The 24,532-nt window shown below is 51.3% G+C and overlaps 1 pseudogene; it reads left to right on the forward strand.

Annotated features, from left to right (window-relative positions):
- Positions 1-23,079: 23,079 nt before the first annotated feature.
- On the forward strand, positions 23,080-24,066 carry LOC123049472 (protein FLOURY 1-like; annotated as a pseudogene).
- Positions 24,067-24,532: the final 466 nt, after the last annotated feature.

The raw sequence follows: 24,532 nt of genomic DNA on the forward strand, positions 1-24,532 counted from the left end.
TCGAACCTTTGGTCGGTTGTCAGCATCATCTCTCTTGATAACGGTACCCCTGATATATTCTTCTGGAGATGGAGCACCTTTGGACAGCATTCTACGCAATGTACGTACAAGATGTTTTTCTAGGGCATGATTTGCTTGTCCACCGGTCATTGCATTTGGAAGAGCTAAGCGCCCCTCAAATGTAAAATATTCATATGGCTTGCCATCCAATACCATGTTTGGACCTCTGATCAACGTTTCCAACATGGATTGCAAGACGCTACTGCTTCGTGCTTCACTTGCTGCCAGGAGGAGGATACTTTGGACCACATCCTTATGCAATGTGTTTATGCTCCGCATGCATGGCATGTATGCTTTACCCGCTGGCTATTCGTATTGCCATGCCTTCTGTAGAGGACAACCTTGAGGTGTGGTGACATAGAGCGCACAAAGGTTTGTTGAAGATGTCCACAAAGAGCTTCGATTCTCTAGTAATTCTCATTGCTTGGATTGTGGAAGCAAAGAAATGCGAGGGTGTTCAGGAATGCGGCGCATCAATGCAATATCCCCCAATTTGTTAACTTCACTCTCAATGAGGTACAAACTTGGAGATGGGCTGGAGCTAGGTGTTTTCAAGCCTTTATGAGAGAGTACCATGTAATTGAGGGTGCGTGTGTGTTTGCTAGCTGGTAGCCCAACTTGTTTAGCCTGATTTCTTTATGATTAATAATTTGGTAATTGCAAAACTAGTAAATGATGCGTAAAATTTTTAAAAATAGGAAGGATGCCATGAACAACGACGTCCAGAGCTAGATGCCATTGAGAACCACGCCCATGTCTGGATGCTATTGCCAACGGTGTCCAGTTATATGGTTCGACCAGTGCTCTAACTGAACTGAACTAAGTCGTTTCCCATTGACATATGGAAATTCCAGGTGAGCTATAAAACCTAGCTCGCATGCAATCATCGCTCGTCGACCTTGCCGTGCGGTAAGCAACATCAGCAGATGTTAAAAACCCAGGCACTACTCCATCAAACACAGGGGATTACTGCTCTCCCGTATTGATTCTCTCAAATATCAGGCCTGATTACAGGACACGAAATACTAGAGAGGAGAGATTGGGGAGGAAGAGAGCTAACCCTTATCACGGTCCTTCAGTTCCTTTCGTGATCCCTTGGGATAAGCTATAGGAATAAGAGTAACACTACTAACAAACACATAAAAAGCACAACTAATTTGCATATCCCACTCCTAAGAATCTGACCCACTCATTGTCGTTCTACCGCTCAGAGAGAGTGGAACGTCTCGCTGACTTGCGAGGCCCGGCCAATTGCGTTGTCTCTTACGAATTTGTGTTGCTCGGGCCATCTTCAGTTTCATCAGGCATGCACCTTCTTTGTCGGTTGTTGTTGTTACTCTACTCGTTCCGCTTCAACACTGTCCATAGCATTGTGATGTTCTTCTGGCGACGATGTATTTGAGGCATTCTTGTAAATTATTATCCGTCTTCAATAAAAATATGATACATAATTTGCGTACTCTCGAAGAAAAAAGTTACATATGGCTATACCATTGATCATGCTCTAAGAGCAACTCTAGCAGACCCCGCATTTTGCCGACCTGTAAAATGTGTTTGCAGGTCGCACGGGGGCAGTTATGCAGGCCGAAATTTGCGGCGGCAGACTAGAAACCGCAAACAAACCCCTAAATTTTAAAAAAGTTGTTTCGCGCGAGAAATTTAAGCAGCAGCTCGCCGGAGCTCGCTCGCATAGATGGTTCTTCTTCTCATAATAAGTTCATACACGCCACATACATACATAAAGGTTAGATATGCTAGACAGGGCCTACGCTACCACACCACTACAACAAAACTGAGCTCACCGGAGCTCCTGTGGTAGCTGCCCACCGGCGGCGATCAGTCGGAGTCGGAGGAGTCGGAGTCGAGGTCGACGTAGAGCTTCGCATGCTCCTCCTTCATCACCCGCAGGTCGGCCTCCTTCGATGCGTGCGCCTGCGATGCCGTGAGGCCCGTCTCGAGGAAGAGCCGCTCGTACTCGAGCTCGTGCCGGATGCGCTGTTCCATCTCCTCCTGATCCCTCACCGACCTCTCGAGGACAACGCGCTCGAGGAGCTCCTCCTGCCCCGGTGGGAGGTAGTCCTTAGGTCTGATGACGCCTCGGCGCGGCGGCGCATCGGGCACGGCCTCCTCCCGCTTCCTCTTCACCGGAACGAGCCGCCAGCTTGATGCGCCCGCGGATGAGCACCCTACGGACCCGTGGCCGGATGAGCTCCCCGCGGACCAGTTGCCGGAGGACGCGCGACTGCGACGAGCGTGCTCGAGCTCGAACTCGTCGAGCTTGCGCCGGTTGAATGCCGGCGGTGGCCGGGCACCCTGGTTGAGCTACCGACGCGCCCCCCGCTTGCGCGCGGCGTCAGATCTGGCGCGGCGGCGGTGCTCCGCCTCATCCCCCGAGTCGGCCATGGTGGTTCAAGGCTCGTCGGCAGCGAGAAATCGAGCGGCGTGGTGGGGAATTGGAGGGGAACGCAGTGGCGGGAGGATAGGGTTTCGACCCGCATCTGCCCTGCAAACCCGCAGTTATAGTGGCTCGGGGGTTGCTTGTCGGTGTACAAAAGTAGGGGCGCACCTTTGTACCCCTTTACTTGTGCACGGGCAGTCAGAGCCACGCGCCACGGCCACACGTAGCAGGGCAAGGGAGGGGAGCCGGAGAGAAGCCAACGCCCAAGGCAAATAAAACAACGCCAAGGCCAAGAACACAAAGAGGCGGAGGGACGAAGCAGGTTCCCCCGGCAAGGCCCTTGCCGGGGCAGTTCGCCCACACCAGCGGAGCACGTCACCCTTGAGCCCGCGGGTTCCAACTCAACCAACCACATTGGAACTAGGGCCCGGGAGGCACCTCCGTGGTGGCATCCAAATCTTTGTCAAGACCATAGAGAATGAGGTCAGATGAGGATTAGAAGACGGCGATCCTCGGCGGGATCCTTGCCAAGGAGATCCACAAGACCCCCGGCACGACTGCGATGCCACGGCAAGACCCTTGTCGGGCCCCTCGGCAAGGCCCTTGCTGAGGGCGTCAGCGGGGCCACTGCCAGGCCCGCACCAACCAAGTCTCCACCGTCGTTCGCATGCAGCTGCCAGCCCAACCAGCTGGGCAGGCACCTGCGTGGCAACATGCAGCTTCCAGGTCAACTCAGCACATGCCCGCATGGCGGCATGCAGATCTTCGCGAAGACCCTATCACCGTGCCACCTCAGCTGCCTGCCTGCCTACATGGCGCCGCATGCATCGCTGGCCAGGGCGCGTGTCGAAGCGAGGAGGGGCGGCGATGGACGGGACGGGCCTCGTTCCCGTCCCCGATAAAGCAAGGGGACACCTAAGCGATGCATTAAATGCATCCTGTCCTGTAATACGAGCGATAAGCTCACGACACTGTAGGCCTTTCCATCTCCTGTGTGCCACTGTGGCAACCCCTTTCGACTATAAAAGGAGGCCCATGGCATACTGGAGAGGGATTCGACACTTTTGAACGACACAGCCACCATAGCTAGTTCGAGAGCTCAAGAACTCTCTGAAATACAGCCACCAAAGCAGGACTAGGGTATTACGCATCCTCGCGGCCTGAACCTGGGTAAACGATCCTTGTGCTGACTGCTATCCCTGCTCTTCTCACAACCCTGCACCCCGGCAACCGTAGTAGGGATTCTTGTGATCCCATAGGTGTCGTTTCCCACCGACATCTTTGGCGCGCCAGGTAGGGGGTGCAATTGTGAGAATCTGGTCTAGTAGCGAACCTGGTTTTTCATCACCATGGCTCTGGTGGAAGACGACCAGGAGAAGACGACGCCGCCTGCGAGCGCGAAGGACGCCAGCGCGGCAACAGAAAAGCTAAGTCATCCAGAGCCTCGAGCAATTTCCTTTTATACATAAGATTATTATCCTCGGAGATCCTTCCTATGTATGAAAAACCTGCACGCAAGGGGGCCCTCCCGCAATTGGCAACGCCTTTGTTCTGTTTCGAGTCCGCTCAACAGATCAAGCGGCCGCGTCGAAAGTGGCAGGGTAGCCTTCCACACTTGGCAACGCTCTCGACTCTGACTCGAGTCAAGCTCGACAGTTTGAGCGGCCGCGTTAAGGGCGGTAAGGTGGTTTGCCCAGAGGCAAGCACACCCGGCAGGCCAATGGGGATCCGTCCTCAAGACGCTGCCCTGGGTTTACGCGCCGGCAGGCCTACCCGATTGACGTAGGGTGGACATGCAAAGGAAGATCAAACAGGAAAATAACATGCATGGTATCAAGAGTGCTGCAGAGTTATATTATATCAAGTTATTGTTGCGGTTCTAACTAAAGATAGCAATTGTCTTGGTCAAGAACCTGCAGCGGCGATAAGAAGCGGGGTGCCTAATCCCAGCGCTGGCCCTCCACCGTTTGAATTCCGCCAATGCGGCTGATGATGGGCTCGATACGCTCCTTGAGCGGCGCGACGTCAGTACCCTCCGGCAAGCTCTCTAGTGCGGCGTCGAAGTCAAGGGTGGGGTTCCAGTATGCCACCTTCTTGAGAACCTTGGTCATGGCACCCCGGCAGAGTATTCAGTTCTCGTCGCCCAGTGAAGCTGCCCTGTCGGAGTGAAGTTGCTCCAAGGCCCCGAGGACACCCTCGAAGAACAGGGCCAGCTTGGCGTTGGTAGTCTCGCCGCGCTCTGGGGCGTACCTCACATTTGGCATTCCCATGGTAGCCAGCTGCGCGGTGATCCTGCCCGCGACGTCCATGAGGCGGCTGATTGATACATCTCCAACGTATCTATAATTTTTGATTGTTCCATGCTATATTATATTCTGTTTTGGATGTTTAACGGGCTTTATTATACACTTTTATATTATTTTTGGGACTAACCTATTAACCGAAGGCCCAGCCCAGATTGCTGTTTTTTGCCTATTTCAGTGTTCCGCAGAAAAGGGATATCAAACGGAGTCCAAACGGAATGAAACCTTCGGGAACGTGATTTTTGGAACGAATGTGATCCAGAGGACTTGGAGTCCACGTGTAGGTGCGTGGGACTCGCGCGTGGTCTCCTACTGGATTGATACCTTGGTTCTCAAAAACTGAGGGAAATACTTATGCTACTTTACTGCATCACCCTTTCCTCTTCAAGGGAAAACCAACACAGTGCTCAAGAGGTAGCAAGAAGGATTTTTGGCGCCGTTGCCAGGGAGATTCGCGCCAAGTCAAGTCAAGATTTGATTTCCCGTCAACGAGCCATTTCTGGCACCGTTGCCGGGGAGATTCGCGCCAAGTCAAGTCAAGATTTGATTTCCCGTCAACGAGACATTTCTGGCGCCGTTGCCGGGGAGTCTACGCACAAGTCAAGACATACCAAGTACCCATCACAAACTCATCTCCCTCGCATTACATTATTTGCCATTTGCCTCTCGTTTTCCTCTCCCCCACTTCACCCTTGCCGTTTTATTTGCCTTCTCTTTCCCGTTAATCGCTTTCTTGCTTGTCTTGTCGTTATGGCTAGTCCTCTATCTTCTCCATTGTCTCCCGAGAATGAAGTTCTTAATTTTAAGCAAAGGGAGGGAGAAAACCTAAAAGACGCTTGGTATAGAATTTGCAATGCTCAAAATAGATCTACCAGGAAGCAATCTACTTCCATTCTTCTCCGCAATTTTTATGTAGGTGCTACTCCTCGGTACAGATATATTCTTGATACCATTACTGGAGGTAATTTCTTGGGTAGCCATACTTTTGATTCTTATAATGCTATGATAGATTTGTTTGGCTCACCACCCCTTTTGGTTAATGGAACTATGTTAACTTTGGAACATGTGATGCAAAGGCTTGAAGTTATTGAAAATAAAGTTGCTATTGTAGAGTTGATTGAGAATTTGGATAAAAAGATCCACAACCAAATTACCCAATATGGATCTAAGGTGGGAGTCGTTCTGAAAAGTTTTAAGGAAAAAGAACCTATAGTTAATGAAAGAATAGATCAAGATTCTACTAGAATCGATAAACTTGAGGGAATTATCACCAACTTGGGGACCGCTTTTTCTTCCTTTAAAAACATTCCAAATCCTCCTACCAAAATTGCCAAGTTTGTTTATGTTCCTAAAAATAAGGGTGAATCCTCTAGTAAGGAAACTGCGGATCTAAAATCAATAAGTGTTCATCCCAATCTTTTTGCTATCATTAAGGAACCGTTTGTTGCAAATGATTTTCTTGATTTTGTGCCTACAAGTTTGATAATTAATAAAAAGAAATAAACTCCTAGGGCTCGTAGGTGTCTTATGGAAGAATTACCCACCAAAGATGGCAACACTTAGATCTATCCTTGTTTTTATGCCTAGCTAGGGGCGTTAAACGATAGCGCTTGTTGGGAGGCAACCCAATTTTATTTTAGTTTTTTGCTTTTTGCTTCTGTTTAGGAATAAATATTTGTTCTAACCTCTGGTTAGATTTGTTTTTATGTTTTAATTAGTGTTTGTGCCCAGTTAAACCTATAGGATCTTCTTGGATGAGAGTTATTTGATCTTGCTGAAAATTGCAGAAACTTTCTGTTCACGAAAACAATTGTTAAAAATCACCAGAACGAGATAAAATATTGATTCCAATTGCTGCTGATCAATAAACAAATTTTTTAGGTCGTCCTATTTTTGTAGAATTTTCTGAGTTACAGAAGTTTGCGTTAGTTACAGAATACTACAGACTGTTCTATTTTTGACAGATTCTGTTTTTCGTGTGTTGTTTGCTTATTTTGATGAATCTATGGCTAGTAAAATAGTTTATAAACCATAGAGAAGTTGGAATACAGTAGGTTTAACACCAATATAAATAAAGAATGTGTTCAATACATTACCTTGAAGTGGTGTTTTCTTTTCTTTCGCTAACGGAGCTCACGAGATTTTCTGTTAAGTTTTGTGTTGTGAAGTTTTCAAGTTTTGGGTAAAAGATTTGATGGATTATGGAACAAGGAGTGGCAAGAGCCTAAGCTTGGGGATTCCCATGGCACCCCAAGATAATCTAAGGACACCAAAAAGCCAAAGCTTGGGGATGCCCCGGAAGGCATCCCCTCTTTCGTCTACTTCCATCGGTAACTTTACTTGGAGCTATATTTTTATTCACCACATGATATGTGTTTTGCTTGGAGCGTCTTGTATGATTTGAGTATTTGCTTTTTAGTTTACCACAATCATCCTTGCTGTACACACCTTTTGAGAGAGACACACATGAATTGGAATTTATTAGAATACTCTATGTGCTTCACTTATATTTTTTGAGCTATATAGTTTTTGCTCTAGTGCTTCACTTATACCTTTTAGAGCACGGTGGTGGATTTGTTTTATAGAAACTATTGATCTCTCATGCTTCACTTATATTATTTTGAGAGTCTAAAAACAGCATGGCAATTTGCTTTAATTATAATATCATGAGAAATTTGATGCTTGATAATTGTTTTGAGATATAAAGGTGATAATATCATAGTTGTGCTAGTTGAGTAATTGTGAAATTGAGGAATACTTGTGTTGGAGTTTGTGATTCCCGTAGCATGCACGTATGGTGAACCGTTATGTAACGAAGTCGGAGCATGAGGTATTTATTGATTGTCATCCTTTGTGTGGCGGTCGGGATCGCGTGATGGTTAACTCCTACCAACCCTTCCCCTAGGAGCATGCATAGTAGTACTTTGCTTCGAGGGCTAGTAAAATTTTGCAATAAGTATATGAGTTCTTTATGACTAATGTGAGTCCATGGATTATACTCACACTTACCTTTCCGCAATTTTCTAGCCTCATCGGTGCCGTGCATTGCCCTTTCTCACCTTGAGAGTTGGTGCAAACTTCGCCGGTGCATCCAAACCCCGTGATATGATACGCTCTACCACACATAAACCTCGTTATACCTTCCTCAAAACAGCCACCATACCTACCTATTATGGCATTTCCATAGCCATTCCGAGATATATTGCCATGCAACTTTCCACCGTTTCGTTTGTCATGACACGCTCCATCATTGTCATATTGCTTTGCATGATCATGTAGTTGACATCGTATTTGTGGCAAAGCCACCATTCATAATTCTTTCATACATGCCACTCTTGATTCATTGCATATCCCGATACACCACCGGAGGCATTCACATAGAGTCATATCTTGTTCTAAGTATCAGTGTGTAATTCATGAGTTGTAAGTAAATAAAAGTGTGACGATCATCATTATTAGAGCATTGTCCCAAGTGAGGAAAGGATGATGGAGACAATGATTCCCCCACAAGTCAGGATGAGACTCCGGACTTAATAAAAAAAAGAGGCCATGAAAAAATATAGAGAAAAGGCCCAAATAAAAAAAATGAGAGAAAAAGAGAGAAGGGACAATGTTACTGATAACCCACAAGTATAGGGGATCGCAACAGTTTTCGAGGGTAGAGTATTCAACCCAAATTTATTGATTTGACACAAGGGGAGCCAAAGAATATTCTCAAGTATTAGCAGCTGAGTTGTCAATTCAACCACACCTGGATAACTTAGTATCTGCAGCAAAGTATTTAGTAGCAAAGTAGTATGATAGTAGTGGTAACAGCAGCAAAAGTAATGGTAGCAAAAGTAATATTTTTGGGGTTTTGTAGTGATTGTAACAGTAGCAATGAAAAAGTAAATAAGCGAAGAACAATATGTGAAAAGCTCGTAGGCATTGGATCGGTGATGGAGAATTATGCCGGATGCGGTTCATCATGTAACAATCATAACATAGGGTGACACAGAACTAGCTCCAATTCATCAATGTAATGCAGGCATGTATTCCGAATATAGTCATACATGCTTATGGAAAAGAACTTGCATGACATCTTTTGTCCTACCCTCCCGTGGCAGCGGGGCCCTAATGGAAACTAAGGGATATTAAGGCCTCCTTTTAATAGTACCGGACCAAAGCATTAACACACAGTGAATACATGAACTCCTCAAACTAAGGTCATCACCGGGAGTGGTCCCGATTATTGTCACTTCGGGGTTGCCGGATCATAACACATAGTAGGTGACTATAGACTTGCAAGCTAGGATCAAGAACTCACATATGTTCATGAAAACATAATAGGTTCAGATCTGAAATCATGGCACTCGGGCCCTAGTGACAAGCATTAAGCATAGCAAAGTCATAGCAACATCAATCTCAGAACATAGTGGATACTAGGGATCAAACCCTAACAAAACTAACTCGATTACATGATAGATCTCATCCAACCCATCATCGTCCAGCAAGCCTACGATGGAATTACTCACGCACGGCGGTGAGCATCATGAAATTGGTGATGGAGGATGGTTGATGATGATGACGGCGACAGATTCCCCTCTCCGGAGCCCCAAACGGACTCCAGATCAGCCCTCCCGAGAGAGATTAGGGCTTGGCGGCGGCTCCGTATCGTAAAACGCGATGAATCCTTCTCTCTGATTTTTTTCTCCCCGAACACGAATATATGGAGTTGGAGTTGAGGTCGGTGGAGCTCCAGGGGGCCCACGAGGCAGGGGGCGCGCCCAGGGGGGCAGGCGCGCCCCCACCCTCGTGGCAAGGGTGTGGGCCCCCTGACCTTGATTCTTTCGCCAATATTTTTAATATTTTCCAAAAATAAGCTCCGTGGAGTTTCAGGTCATTCCGAGAACTTTTGTTTCTGCACATAAATAACACCATGGCAATTCTGCTGAAAATAGCGTCAGTCCAGGTTAGTTCCATTCAAATCATGCAAGTTAGAGTCCCAAACAAGGGCAAAAGTGTTTGGAAAAGTAGATACGATGGAGACGTATCAGTTACTATCCTTTTACCACACTTGTGCTTCAAAGTAGCACCATGATCTTCATGATAGAGAGTCTCTCATTTTGTCACTTTCATATACTAGTGGGAAATTTATTATAGAACTTGTCTTGTATATTCCAATGATGGGCTTCCTCAAATGCCCGAGGTCTTCGTGAGCAAGCAAGTTGGATGCACACCCACTTAGTTTCTTTTGTTGAGCTTTCATACACTTATAGCTCTAGTGCATCCGTTGCATGGCAATCCCTACTCCTTGCATTGACATCAATTGATGGGCATCTCCATAGCCCGTTGATTAGCCTCGTCGATGTGAGACCTTCTCCTTTTTTGTCTTCCCACATAACCCCTATCATTATACCTTATTCCACCATAGTGCTATATCCATGGCTTGCACTCATGTATTGCGTAAAAGTTGAAAAGGCTGAAGCGCGTTAAAAAGTATGAACCAATTGCTTGGCTAAAACCGGGGTTGCACATGATATGAATATTTTGTGTGGTGAAGATGGAGCATAGCCAGACTATATGATTTTGTAGGGATAACTTGCTTTGGCTAAGATATTTTGATAAGACATAATTGCTTGGTTAGCATGCTTGAAGTATTATTGTTTCTATGTCAACGTTAAACTTTTATCTTGAATCATATCGAATCTGAACATTCATGCCACAATAAGAAGAACTACATTGAAATTATGCTAAGTACTCCCTCCGTAAACTAATATAAGAGCGTTTAGAATACTAAAGTAGTGATCTAAACACTCTTATATTAGTTTACAGAGGGAGTAGCATTCCACATCAAAAATTCTGTTTTTATCATTTACCTACTCGAGGACGAGCAGGAATTAAGCTTGGGGATGCTTGATACGTCTCCAACGTATCTATAATTTTTGATTGTTCCATGCTATATTATATTCTGTTTTGGATGTTTAACGGGCTTTATTATACACTTTTATATTATTTTTGGGACTAACGTATTAACCGAAGGCCCAGCCCAGATTGCTGTTTTTTGCCTATTTTAGTGTTTCGCAGAAAAGGAATATCAAACGGAGTCCAAACGGAATGAAACCTTCGGGAACGTGATTTTCGGAACGAACGTGATTCAGAGGACTTGGAGTCCACGTCAAGAAAGCAACAAGGAGGGCACGAGGCAGGGGGCACGCCTACCCCCTGGGCGCGCCCTCCACCCTCATGGGCCCCTCATGGCTCCCCTGACCGACTTCTTTCGCCTATATATACCTACGTACCCCCAAACCATCAAAAGAAGAGCCAAAACCCTATTTCCACTGCCGCAACCTTCTGTACCCATGAGATCCCATCTTGGGGCCTTTTCCGGCGCTCCGCCGGAGGGGGCATTGATCACGGAGGGCTTCTACATCAACAGCATAGCCCCTCCGATGATGTGTGAGTAGTTTACCTCAGACCTTCGGGTCCATAGTTATTAGCTAGATGGCTTCTTCTCTCTCTTTGGATCTCAATACCATGTTCTCCTCGATCTTCTTGGAGATCTATTCGATGTAATCTTCTTTTGCGGTATGTTTGTTGAGATCCAATGAATTGTGGGTTTATGATCAAGTTTATCTATGAACAATATTTGAATCTCCTCTGAATTCTTTTATGTATGATTGGTTATCTTTGCAAGTCTCTTTGAATTATCAGTTTGGTTTGGCTTACTAGATTGATCTTTCTTGCAATGGGAGAAGTGCATAGCTTTGGGTTCAATCTTGCGGTGTCCTTTCCCAGTGACAGCAGGGGCAGCAAGGCACGTATTGTATTGTTGCCATCGAGGATAAAAAGATGGGGTTTATATCATATTGCATGATTTTATCCCTCTACATCATGTCATCTTACTTAAAGCATTACTCTGTTCTTATGAACTTAATACTCTAGATGCATGCTGGATAGCGGTCAATGTGTGGAGTAATAGTAGTAGATGCAGAATCGTTTCGGTCTACTTGTCGCCGACGTGATGCCTATGTACATGATCGTACCTAGATATTCTCATAACTATGCTCAATTCTATCAATTGCTCGACAGTAATTCATTTACCCACCATAATACTTATGCTCTTGAGAGAAGCCACTAGTGAAACCTATGGCCCCCGAGTCTATCTTCCATCATATTAATCTTCCAACACTTAGTTATTTCCATTGTCGTTTCTTTTACTTTGCATCTTTATTTACTCTCTATTATAAAAATACCAAAAATATTATCTTATCATATCTATCAGATCTCACTCTCGTAAGTGACCATGAAGGGATTGACAACCCCTTTATCGCGTTGGTTGCGAGGTTCTTGTTTGTTTGTGTAGGTGCGTGGGACTCGCGCGTGGTCTCCTACTGGATTGATACCTTGGTTCTCAAAAACTGAGGGAAATACTTACGCTACTTTACTGCATCACCCTTTCCTCTTCAAGGGAAACCAGCGCAGTGCTCAAGAGGTAGCACTGATCCAGCGACTCTCACCCTCCACAAAATCCTTGTGCTCGGTAGCCTCGTTCTTCCGCAGCTGCTTCTCGGTCTCCAGCTCCTTGGCCAGGGTCCCCTCTCGGGCCTTGGCCTCCATGAGCATCCCCTCAAGGCCCTCTAGCTTCAGCTTGAGGTCCTTGATGGAGTTGTTGGCCTCGGAAACCTCCCCGGCCCTGCTGACGGCCGCGCTCTGCGCCTCCGTCAGGGCGCCGTTGAGCGTGCCCTTCTCCTGGGACAGCTTCAGGGCCTGCTCCTTCAGCCCGTCCCGCTCCACCTCCAGCTCCTTCACTTTGCTGGCGTGAACCAGAGCCTGGGCATCGAGCGTCTCCCTGTGCCTCTGCTCCAGCTCTTGGGTCCGCTGCGCGACAAGCTTCTCCACCTCCTCGTCCTTGGCGTGGAGTTTGGCGTCAAGGTCCGCCTCGCGTTTGGCGAGGTCCTCCTGAGAGTTCAGCGCGGCCTGGTGCTGGGTCCGGGCGGCCTCAGCAGCGGCGGCCAAGCCCTCCGCCGTCTCCTGGGCCTTCTCGATGTCGGCCAGCTTCATGGTGAGCTCCACATCGTGCTTGGCCAACTTGCCTTGGGTGGCCTTCAGCTCTTTGCTAGCTTGGCGGAACCAAGTCTGCACCTCGGCGACGCGCACCTTGAGGTCCGCCTCCGCCTTGTCCATCGTTGCCATCCTAGACTTGGCCTTGTCCAGGCGGGCGTGGTGGAGCGTCTGGAGCTTCCGGAAGCTGGCACCCATGGCCTGGAGGAGCCGCTCCTCCTGGGAGCCGTCGCCACCAACGCTCGGCTCATCGACGACCTCAAGCCCAGCCGCGGCGAGCACCTCGTCGTCGAACACCTCTCCCTCGACGGGCGCCCTGGTGCTCGACGCGCCTGGAAGGTGGACGCACAGATCGTCGCCCACCCTTAGATACGTGCCGAAGCCGGAGGCAGCGGAGGAGGAAGGCTAGTCATCGACCACCTCCTCCTCGGCAGCGGCCTTTCCGGATTCTCCGGCAGGCCCCTTGCCGGCCTCTTCGGCAGTAGCCTTGCCAGGCTCCCCGGCAGGCCCCGTGGCGGCGTCCTCCGCAGCACCCTTGACGGACTCCTCGGCGGCGACCTTCTCGGCTTCTACTGTGGCGTCCTTGGCGACGTCCTCGATGATAGCGTTTATGTCATCCTGGTCCGCCGATGGATGATTTGGGCACCAAAAAGGGGATGAGACAAAGCCAAGACCAAGAATCAGCAAGAAAAGAAAAAGAACAAGGACGAAAGGCGAGCGGCTTACCCGTGCCGTGCTGGGAAGCAGAGGTCCCCTCCCCGCCAACATTTGGCGCCGAGGCAAAGCCACCAGTGAACAAGTTCTCCTCCTCCTCCTCCATGTGCGTGGGCTCGGTGCTTGGCGCCCTTGCCGAGGACGCCCCTCGTGGCGGCGTGGTCGATGGGGGCGGCGTGTTGGGAGTAGCCCTCTGTGGCTCCTCCTGCTGCTGCTGCTCTCCTCCTGCGTACACGGCAAGGTCAGCACCAAAGTATCATACCCCTGACACATGCCGACGAGGGGTGAGCGATGAACTTACGCTAGGGGCTGCGCCGGGGGCTGCTGTCCGGGCTGCTCAACACCATCAGTGGCGCCCTTGAAGTACCAGCCGGGGGCTGGCCGCCCGCCGAGGCCTTGGCGCTCTTCACCCTCTGGGCCAGCGTCTCCGCGTCCCTACAAAGATGAACACAAGTCAAGACAAGCGGTACAGATTGAGGAGACAGAGATGACGGGAAGAGCAAGATGCTTACTCGTCGTCCATCTCCTCCTCTGTTGCCTTCCTCTTCCTCCTCGGGCTGAGGGATCCTAAGTCGAAGGTGACCCCCGCGTCGGCATCTGCCGGAGGAGGAGAGGAGGGCGGAGTCTGCGCGCGCTTGGACGAAGAGGAAGCAGATGCTTTCTTCTTCCCCACTGCGGCCTTCACCACCTTCTTCGCCGCCGCGGCTCTCGTCTGACGCGTGGACTCCTACGGAGACTTTGGCTGCCGCGCGGCCTTGACGGGCCGTACCGGCTCGCCAGAAGTGGCCCGCCGCAGGACTCGCCCTCTCCCCGTGGCCGGAGGGTCAACAGCCTCAGCCTCCTCCTCCTCCGATGACTCGACGACTGCATCTTCAACAAGAGGAGCCCCGGTGCCGGCGCTGCTGGCCTCCCAAGCGGCCTCAGCCCACCTGGCATGCTTCTCCTCCTCCGCGACCGTCGCGTCCTTGTCCTCCACGCCACCGGCGCTGTCGGCCTCCTCGGCGAGCTTCGCCTCCATCGCCCTGGTGGCGATGTAGTCCAGCTCCGCCTGAGTGGTGTCCTGGACGAGCCGTGGCTCGGCGGTGACGTACCCCTCGTGCAAGGTGTCGAAGAACTCCTGCACTTGGATGTCCTCCGGCTCGACCCAGCTCGGGTCAAGCCCGTGCACGTTAAAGTCCGGCATCATGGCGATGATGTCGGTCCGGTGCAAGTTGTTGCTCAGCGGGACCACTCCCGCCGGCAGCTTGAACAGGGACCCCTTGGTGACCTTGTCGGCGTTCGCAGCGGCCCTCGCGGCCTTGCCGGTCCGCTCGACCTCGCCGTCACGGTTCATGTCAAGCTGGAAGAGCCGCTGGCAGAAATGAGCGTGCCCCATCATCGTGAAGTTGTGGTCGAGGCCAGGCAAAGCCGCATGATGTCAGCGACGTTCGTGAAGAGCCAGGTCGGCCTCCCCCTGTTATGCAGCGGAGCGATTCGGCGGCGGATGAAATCCGCCCCAATCATCTCAAGGGTGAGCCCGGCCTCGGTGAGGCGAAGGATCCTGGTAGTGGCGATCGAGAGCTTTGCGTTGTCGGCGTCGAGATCGCTCCAGTCGCTCCAGCGAACCGGCGGCGCATCGCGGACCCGGCAAAAGTCCGGCAGGTCCTTCTCTTCAATCCAGCACCACCGGCCTCGCCATTCTTCCCACCTCTCCTTCGTGGCGCCCTCCGGGTACGCCCCCTTGGACCTTGGGATCCAGGTGACGCAACCAGAGATGGCGCCGCCTGTTTGGATCCGAGGGAAGAAGTAATGGCGAAAGAGCGCCGTGTTGGGGTGCACCCCGGCAAAGCCCTCGCAAAGATGCGCGAAAAAGGCCATGCACGCCACCGCATTTGGAGTAAAATCCAGAAGGCGGAAGCCATAGGTGTGCATGACGTCGCCGAAGAAGTCGGAGAAGGGAGGACAGAGCCTGCAGGAGAAGTAGTCAACAAAAAAGGGTACCGATTTGGGGCAGCCTCGGCGCAATTGGCGGGGATGAACGCGTGGCTGGATGCCCCGTCTTCACCCCCCACAAGGGTTTGAAGGCCTCCCGGAGCTCGAACAAGTCGACGGTCGAGGGGAAGTAGGCGAGCTGCGTTCGCTACACCGCCAACGCACTCTCCGGCGGCTCCGTCGCAACGACGTCCTTGGCCACTCCCTTGCCCTTGGTGGATTTAGGCGCCATGACGGCTGGGGGGAGCAAGAGGGACGGAAGACGGCGGAGATGCAGCGGCGGCAAGCAAAGGCGAAAGCTTAGGGAGGAAGCAAGGGGGCGGCGGCTCTGAGATTGGGGAAGACGCAGGGATGGGGATAAAGTGAGCAGCGCGCCCGCGGTTATTCCTTTTTACAAGGAAGGCATGGGCCGCCTTCTTTCCCATTAACTCCGACATGATGCATGCGCGCGGGAACCGTCCCATGCATGCCGCCCACGTCACGCACGATCCTCCACAACGCGCGGGTCGTGGGGAAGCGCAGCGGACGAAGAGTTACCGTGGTGAAAATCCGCCCCACCTGCCCACGCACCGTTCTGGGCCTGGCCCAACAACGTGTCGCGCTTATGTGTGCCCCAGGCCCGGGGGCTCCTGTCGGTGTACAAAAGTAGGGGCGCACCTTTGTACCCCTTTATTTGTGCACGGGCAGTCAGAGCCACGCGCCACGGCCACACGTAGCAGGGCAAGGGAGGGGAGCTAGAGAGAAGCCAACGCCCAAGGCAAATAAAACAACGCCAAGGCCAAGAACAAAAAGAGGCAGAGGGACGAAGCAGGTTCCCCTGGCAAGGCCCTTGCCGGGGCAGTTCGCCCACACCAGCGAAGCACGTCACCCTTGAGCCCGCGGGTTCCAACTCAACCAACCACGTTGGAACTAGGGCTCGGGAGGCACCTCCGTGGTGGCATGCAAATCTTTGTCAAGACCATAGAGATATGAGGTCAGATGAGGATTAGAAAACGGCGATCCTCAGCGGGATCCTTGCCGAGGAGATCCACAAGACCCCCGGCAAGCGCCTTGCCGGGGACGACTGCGACGCCATGACAAGACCCTTGCCGGGCCCCCCCGGCAAGGCCCTTGCCGAGGGCGTCAGCGGGGCAACTGCCAGGCCCGCACCAACCAAGTCTCCACCGCCGTTCGCATGCAGCTGCCAGCCCAACCAGCTGGGTAGGCACCTGCGTGGCAACATGCAGCTTCCAGGTCAACTCAGCACACGCCCGCGTGGCGGCATGCAGATCTTCGTGAAGACCCTACCACCGCGCCATCTCAGCTGCCTGCCTGCCTATATGGCGCCGCATGCATCGCTGGCCAGGGCGCGTGTCGAAGCGAGGAGGGGCGGCGACGGACGGGACGGGCCTCGTTCCCGTCCCCGATAAAGCAAGGGGACACCTAAGCGATGCATTAAATGCATCCTGTCCTGTAATACGAGCGATAAGCTCGCGACACTGTAGGCCTTTCCACCTCCTGTGTGCCACTGTGTCAACCCCTTTCGACTATAAAAGGAGGCCCATGACATACTGGAGAGGGATTCGGCTCTTTTGAACGACGCAGCCACCATAGCTAGTTCGAGAGCTCAAGAACTCTCTAAAATACAGCCAGCAAAGCAGGACTAGGGTATTACGCATCCTCGCGGCCTGAACCTGGATAAACGATCCTTGTGCTGACTGCTATCCCTGCTCTTCTCACAACCCTGCACCCCGGCAACCGTAGTAGGGATTCTTGTGATTCCATAGGTGTCGTTTCCCACCAACATTGCGTTTGCGGGCTGCGGCAAAAAATTTACGGGCCGGACACCGATGCGGGCTCTGGTCTGGCCAGAAAAATGGGCTGAGCCCGTATAATTGCCGGAATTATGCGGGTTTGCACCGGATGCGGGGTCTGCTAGAGTTGCTCTAACTACCCACCTGCAATTCATCGTTTATCTGGACCACTTTGTGAGCAACGGGCTAGGATCTCTCTCTATTGACGAACATCACTCAGATCTGTAGCTCTAATTCGAATTTACAAGCCGGGAGGAGGGAGGAAGAGAGTTACAAGCAAACGGCGGACTGCCGTGCCAAACTGGCCGACCCTCACAAGGAAGCTGCCCTCCTTATTTATCCTACCTCGTGGTCCATTCCTTGCCAGCGTAGCGCGTGGATGGGCGCCTGATCCTCCTGTGGGCCCCGGCGTCAGTGGAAGACCTTGGCTTGTTGACTGGGTCTTGGCTGCCCTGGCCGTCATCCTCTGTAACTGGCTCGGTGATGCTAACATTCCCTCTCCCTTGGAACACAGCTTGCCCCCAAGCTGTTGCACGAGGAAAACGCTGCTGCAGTTCCTGTAAATCTTCCCAAGTCGCCAGGTCTTCAGTTTGCCCAGACCACTGAATTAAGCCTTGTGGTACAGCTACATCACCCACTCGACGGAATCTGCGCTGCAATACTCTGATTGGCACAGAAAGAATGGCATCAGTAGGTGGCAAAGCAGCTTCTACCTGACAGTGCTCCCCAAGCGCTTTCTTCAGTTGAGAAACGTGGATCACAGGGTGGATGCGAGACTTGGGCGGCAATTGAAGACGGTAGGCCGTGGCACCAATGCGTTTGCATCGGAAACGGTCCATAGTACTTGAACAGCAGCTTATGGTGAGCACGTGGAGCGACAGAAGATTGAATGTATGGATGAAGTTTCAGAAATACAGAGTCGCCCACCTGGAACACGCGATCAGATCTTTTCTTATCGGCCTGGTACTTCATACGATTTCTGATGCGCTCCAAATGTTGTTGAAGAAGACAAAGCGTTAAAGCACGTTCTCCAAGCCATTCTGTAAGCTCAGGAACTGACAGGCATCAGATGCAGTGATCCCAAACTGACGAGCAGAGTGGCCATACAGGACCTCAAAGGGCGATTTACCATCCAGGGCAGAATGCATGCTAGTATTATACCAGAATTCAGCAAGAGATAACCATTGCGCCCACTTGACAGGGCAGGCATGGGTGAAACAACGCAAATACCCTTCCAGACACTGATTCTCTCGTTCTGTAGTGCCATCTGTCTGCGGATGTTGAGAGGAACTCATGCGAAGTTTGACCCCGGAAAGAGCAGCCAATTCTCGCCAGAAACGGCTGGTGAAAATCCTATTACGATCAGACACAATGGATTCAGGCATCCCGTGAAGCTTATGCACATTATCCATGAACGCGGCAGCCACCACTGGTGTAGTAAACGGATGAGACAGGCCGACGAAATGAGCATAACGGGACAATTTATCCACTACCACCATCACACAGTTAAAACGGCCGGAGCGTGGTAACCCTTCCACAATATCCATTGTGAGCATCTGCCAATATTGCGAGGGGACCGGCAATGGTTCCAGTAGCCCCGGGTAGCGAGCGCGATCAGGCTTAGCGCGTTGACAGATAGAACATTCTTGCACATATTGATGGACAGAAGCGCGCAAACCCTTCAAATAAAAACTTTGCTTAATGTGGCGCAAGGTAACAGGTATACCAGAGTGCCCACCAATTGGAGAATCATGAAGAGCAGCAAGAATCTTTTGTTTGAGATCAGGAGAATCCGGAATCCAGACCCGGTCTTTGTAACGAATCAACCCATTGCGCAGGGAGTAATGATCATCCGTTGTAGTCGAGACGGCCAAGCGAGTCAACAACTCTTGTGCTGCAGGATCCGAAGTATAAGTGTCCACGATGTCCATCATCCAAGCAGGACGGCCATGGCTAACAGTCACTAAACAAGTGTCAGGTGCAGGTCTGCGCGACAAAGCATCAGCTGCTGCATTGCTAATCCCTTTTTTGTATTTGATCTAAAATTGTAAGCCGAGTAGCTTGGTAAAGACCTTCTGTTGCCACGGAGTATGCAGACGCTGGTCGCCCAAATGCGCCAAACTGCAGTGGTCTGTCATAATCAAAAACTCTGAATGTTGCAAGTATGGACGCCACTGTTCAACAGCTAGTAATATGGCCATATACTCTTTTTCATAAGTCGACAAACCCCTAGTTCTTGGACCCAGTCCCTTGCTTACATATGCCAGCGGGTGGCCGCGTTGCATCAGTACAGCGCCCACGCCCGTGTCACTTGCATCAGTCTCAACAACAAACTGAACTTTGAAATCCGGCAAGGCCAGCACAGGGGCACTCACTAAAGCTTGCTTCAAGGTGTCAAAGGCTAATTGAGAGTCAGCTGTCCAGACAAACGGAACATTCTTGCGAAGCAAGTGTGTCAGAGGTTGGCTGATAACACCATACTGACGGACAAATTTACGGTAGTAACCTGACAGACCCAAAAACCCACGCAGTTCTTTGACAGAAGTAGGGATCGGCCAGTTCTGAACATCAGTCACTTTCTGGGGGTCAGTAGCAACACCTTCTTCCGACACCACATAACCGAGATACTGCACAGATCTCTGGGCGAACGTGCACTTGGACCCTTTGACTTTCCAGTGCTTCTCTTCAAGGATCTGAAGCACCTGACGTAAGTGCTTGATATGTTCGTCATACGTCTTGCTGAAAATAAGAATGTCATCGAAACACACCACAGCACAATGACGTAGAATAGGTGACAAATCTGTGTTCACAACGGATTGGAAAGTGTAAGGTCCCTCAGTGAGCCCAAAAGCCAAGACTGAGTATTCAAAATGGCCGTTGTGTGTGTGAAACGCTGTCTTGTATTCATCCCCAGGGGCCAAACGGATTTGATGATAACCAGCATGGAGATTCAGCTTGGTAAACCAAGACGCACCGGATAACTCATCCAATAGTTCATCGATAACAGGCATTGGATATTTGCTCTTCAGCGTCAACAAATTCAGATGGCGATAATCAACACATAGGCGCCATGTTCCATCTTTTTTCCGGACCATGATGATGGGCGAGGCAAACGGGCTAGTACTGGGCTTGATGACACCCGACTGCAACATTTCTGCGATCTGCCTCTCGATTTCAGTCTTGAGTTCAGGAGAAAAACGATACGGCCGGATGTTCACTGGCTGTGCGCCGGGAATCAACGGAATCTTGTGATCGCAAGCACGACGAGGCGGAAGTCCAGTTGGAGCCTCAAACACTTCGGAGAACCCATCCAGTAGGCATTGAATTTCATCAGGAAGCTCTGGATTTTGTTGCCCTTGAACTAACTGGAGCTCAACAACAGTAAGATCGAACACAGCAGGGGGATGCCCTTGGAGAAGAATCCGTTGGCCCAGATGCTCGAATGAAAGCCACTTCTGGTCCCAATTCACCTGCATAGTGCCTCGCGCTGCCAACCAATCCATACCAATAATCCCATCATAAAACTTCAACGACAAAATTTTGAAATCAGACTGGAAGGTATGCCCATCAGCTGACCAAGTGCAGTTGGGTACCATATGAGTACACTCAAGATGAGCCCCTCCCGCAACTCGAACATGTTGCTTACGAGCTAGTAGTGTGTGTCCTGGAACAGTTGCTGCTACCTTAGTACTGAGGAAGGAATGGGAGCTGCCGGAGTCCAACAGAAACACAAACCATTGCCCTTGCAACTGACAATTAAGCTTGATGGCACTGGGTTCGGATTTATCAGACTAAGCTTCTGTTGAGAGTACCATCAGATCATCAGCACTATCATCAGAATCTGGAGAGTTGAGGTCACAGAATTCCAGCATCTCCTGCACCACATGTAACTGGACAGTTGTATTACATTTATGATCACGACCCCAACGTTCACCACAGACATAGCAGAGTCCTTTTGCGCGATGATATGCCTTCAATGTGGCTAACTTGTCATCAGTTTGAGCTGGTTTGACAGTGAGATCACGAGTGTCCTCGGAATGTTTGGCTTTGTACGGTCGGCTCGAAGCAGATGAACTTGGCCGCCGATTGTATCCAGAGGAATTCAGCTCCGTCGCACCTTCACCCACCTCTTCCTGCACAGATGCAATAGAATACGCAGTATCGAGATCTGGGGGCGTTGAACAGCCACAATAACACGAACAGCAGGTTTTAAGCCATCTATGAAACGAGTAGTATAGTGCATCATGTCAGGACTAGGTTCATACGCCGCAAGTTGATCCATCAGAGCCGAGAACTCGAGGATATAATCCTCTACAGAATCAGTTTGGTGTAAGCGATACAAGCGACGAATCAGGGTTTGGTGTTGATTCCTACCAAACCTATGCACTACAGCAGCACTAAATTCCTGCCAAGAGGCGTGTGCAAATTTAGACTGAACTGATGCCAGCCAACGCGCTACAGGCCCTTCAAACTGCATCGCGGCGATCGCTATCCATAGCGCAGGGTCAGTGTCAAATAGAGCAAAGTAATCTTCACACCGGGCCTGCCAGAATTTAGGATTGTCGCCGTCGAAACGGGGAAAATCACACTTCGGTGTGCGGCTATGGTGAGGCTGGGATTGACACTGAGATGCGCGGCGCTCGCGATGAACCAGACTGGCAAACGAGGACGATGGGGGCGGATCGGTGATACCTCGTGCCGGAGGCAGAACGTAGGGCAGCGAGGCCCCAGGTACCGACCCCCGTGTAGTCGAATGTCCGCGGAGCCCATCGGGGCCGGTCTCCGCCGCTCCCTTGAACGCAGGCGGCCGCACTGTCGCCGTGCCCGAGTTGGAGGCGAGACAAATCGAGGCGCGGAGGTCGCTGATTTGCTTGTGTAGGTCCTGCTCGGCGCCATCGGTGTACGCTTGCAAGTCCTCGACCACGGATCCCAACGCCTGGTCGACCGCGAGCGGAACAGACTTGGAGATCGCCGCGTCGACGGCGTGGCCTACCGCCGCGATGATGAGCTCCTCAAGCTCTTTCTTCTGTTGCTGGTGGGTGATCGTCGCCACGGACGTGAGCGTCTCGTACAGCGCCTTGCCCTCTGCAGAGAGGTTCTCCATCAGCTCTCGCCGCCGGCGCGCCGCCGCCACCGCCGCCCTCGTCTCCGTGGTGATGTTCCAACGCAGCGTGGATGGTGGAAAAATTTGGCTCTGAGTACCAATTGTTAGCAACGGGCTAGGATCTCTCTCTATTGACGAACATCACTCAGATCTGTAGCTCTATTTCGAATTTACAAGCCGGGAGGAAGGAGGAAGAGAGTTACAAGCAAACGGCGGACTGCCGTGCCAAACTGGCCGACCCTCACAAGGAAGCTGCCCTCCTTATTTATCCTACCTCATGGTCCATTCCTTGCCAGCGTAGCGCGTGGATGGGCGCCTGATCCTCCGGTGGGCCCCGGCGTCAGTGGAAGACCTTGGCTTGTTGACTGGGTCTTGGCTGCCCTGGCCGTCATCCTCTGTAACCGGCTCGGTGATGCTAACACACTTCCTTCGTTATCTTCCTCTAACAACGTACTACGCCCATCCGCTTCTCCAAAACACACTCCCCCAACTCTTCTAAAAAGAAAAACACTCCCCGAGCCAGCATAACAGCACGACGTCACAGACGCGTGGGACCCGTGTCTTCGGTACCCACCTGTCATCCTAATGGTCAGTGCCTTGAGCAAAGAACCCTCAAAGTGGGACTGAGCCAGAACCCGGTCCTCCAAAAGAAAATATATAACTGAACCAGAACCCTACTGTCGCGGCGCCGGCTGCCCAGCTCCTGGCCATCTCCCAGACTCTTCATCATCTCCACCAAATCCCCACGCCGATCGATCTCCAAGATTTGCCCTGGCACCGAGCGATTCCATCTTTCCAATCAAAATTCCACTCGCCTGAATCGGAGCGAGCCTGCCCCCAGTCCCGCCGTCATGGGCGGCTGGAACCGCATCTCCAGTGCCGGTGGTCTACTGAAGCCGCTCGCCGGCGTCCCTTTCGCCTCCATGCCCGGCGCCGGCGCCGCCTACTTCCTCGTCGGCTCCGCGCTCGGGGTCTTCGCGATGCTGCACGCCTCCGAGTCCGAGGTCGGCCGCGAGTGGGCCTCCGTCGCGCGCTGGGCTGCCCTGTCCCGCACACCTGCTCGTCGCAATGTCCCTGCTCCTCCTGGCCGCCAAAGTCTGGTGCCTCGGCAAGCGCTGCGACGTGGTGGAGGGGCTCGTGGGGAGCCCAGGCCCCACGGTGCAAGCGGTGCGCGTCAGAGGCGTCATCTGCACCGTGTGTGGGAGTGGGACGAAGGCACGGGCTATGAGGAACGGCAGCTCGGGCCACACTGTGGAGCGCGCCCGCTCTGGCAGCTGCTCCGACGTTTCGTGGTCGCTGGCTTCTGAGCTGGAGCAGGAGGCCGACACGGAGGACGAGGACATCGCTAGCAAGGTGACCAGCGCGGAAGAGAGCAACGTGGAGCGGCTCAGGCGGCGGCTCGTGCGGGAGAGGAGGCTGAAGGAGGCCGCGCTAGAGGACCTGGAGAAGGAGAGGTGCGCGGCGGCCTCCGCCGCTGACGAGGCCATGGCCAAGATCGCGTGCCTGCGGAACGAGAAGGCGCTGGTGGAGCGCGAGGCGAAGCAGTCCCGGGAGATGGCCCAGCAGAAGCAGATGTACGATCGGCAGGTGATCGAGTCTCTTCAGTGGATGATCAACAAGTTTGGCGTGCAATCTTAGGCATTTCAACTCTAGTGGAAGAGCTAGGCATAGTAGGTGAACAGTGATTTTTATGAATTTAAACATTCTTAATTTTTTAGTTCTCGAATGATAAACATGTGGCACGAAGCAATTTCGCCCACATATTTTTGCCAATTTTAGATACAAGAGGATGCCAATTTTAGTTGTAAAGCATGGCAACTTTCTGTTTGGATGGCAAGTTTCGTTTTTTTTTTAGATTTTTTTTCGACGGCAACTTTAGTGTAAAAACATGTGGGTGGTGTTACTACATGCCACATGTGTGGCGGTTATCGGCATCCCTTTTTGTCTTAGCAAATTATTTATCAAAAAATTCACTTAGTGACACAGTATTATCAAGCAGAGTACTAGTATCATCACAAGTGTCATTCATAGCAGAAGCAGTATCATCAATAACTTGGAACATATCAGATTAAACAATAGGTGGCAGCGTCGCAAGTCTACTCAAAATATGACGAGTCAAGTGCGGAGCTAGACGACAGTTCCTTAC

The sequence above is a fragment of the Triticum aestivum genome, chromosome 2D (assembly GCF_018294505.1).
Source record: "Triticum aestivum cultivar Chinese Spring chromosome 2D, IWGSC CS RefSeq v2.1, whole genome shotgun sequence".
NCBI lineage: Eukaryota > Viridiplantae > Streptophyta > Magnoliopsida > Poales > Poaceae > Triticum > Triticum aestivum.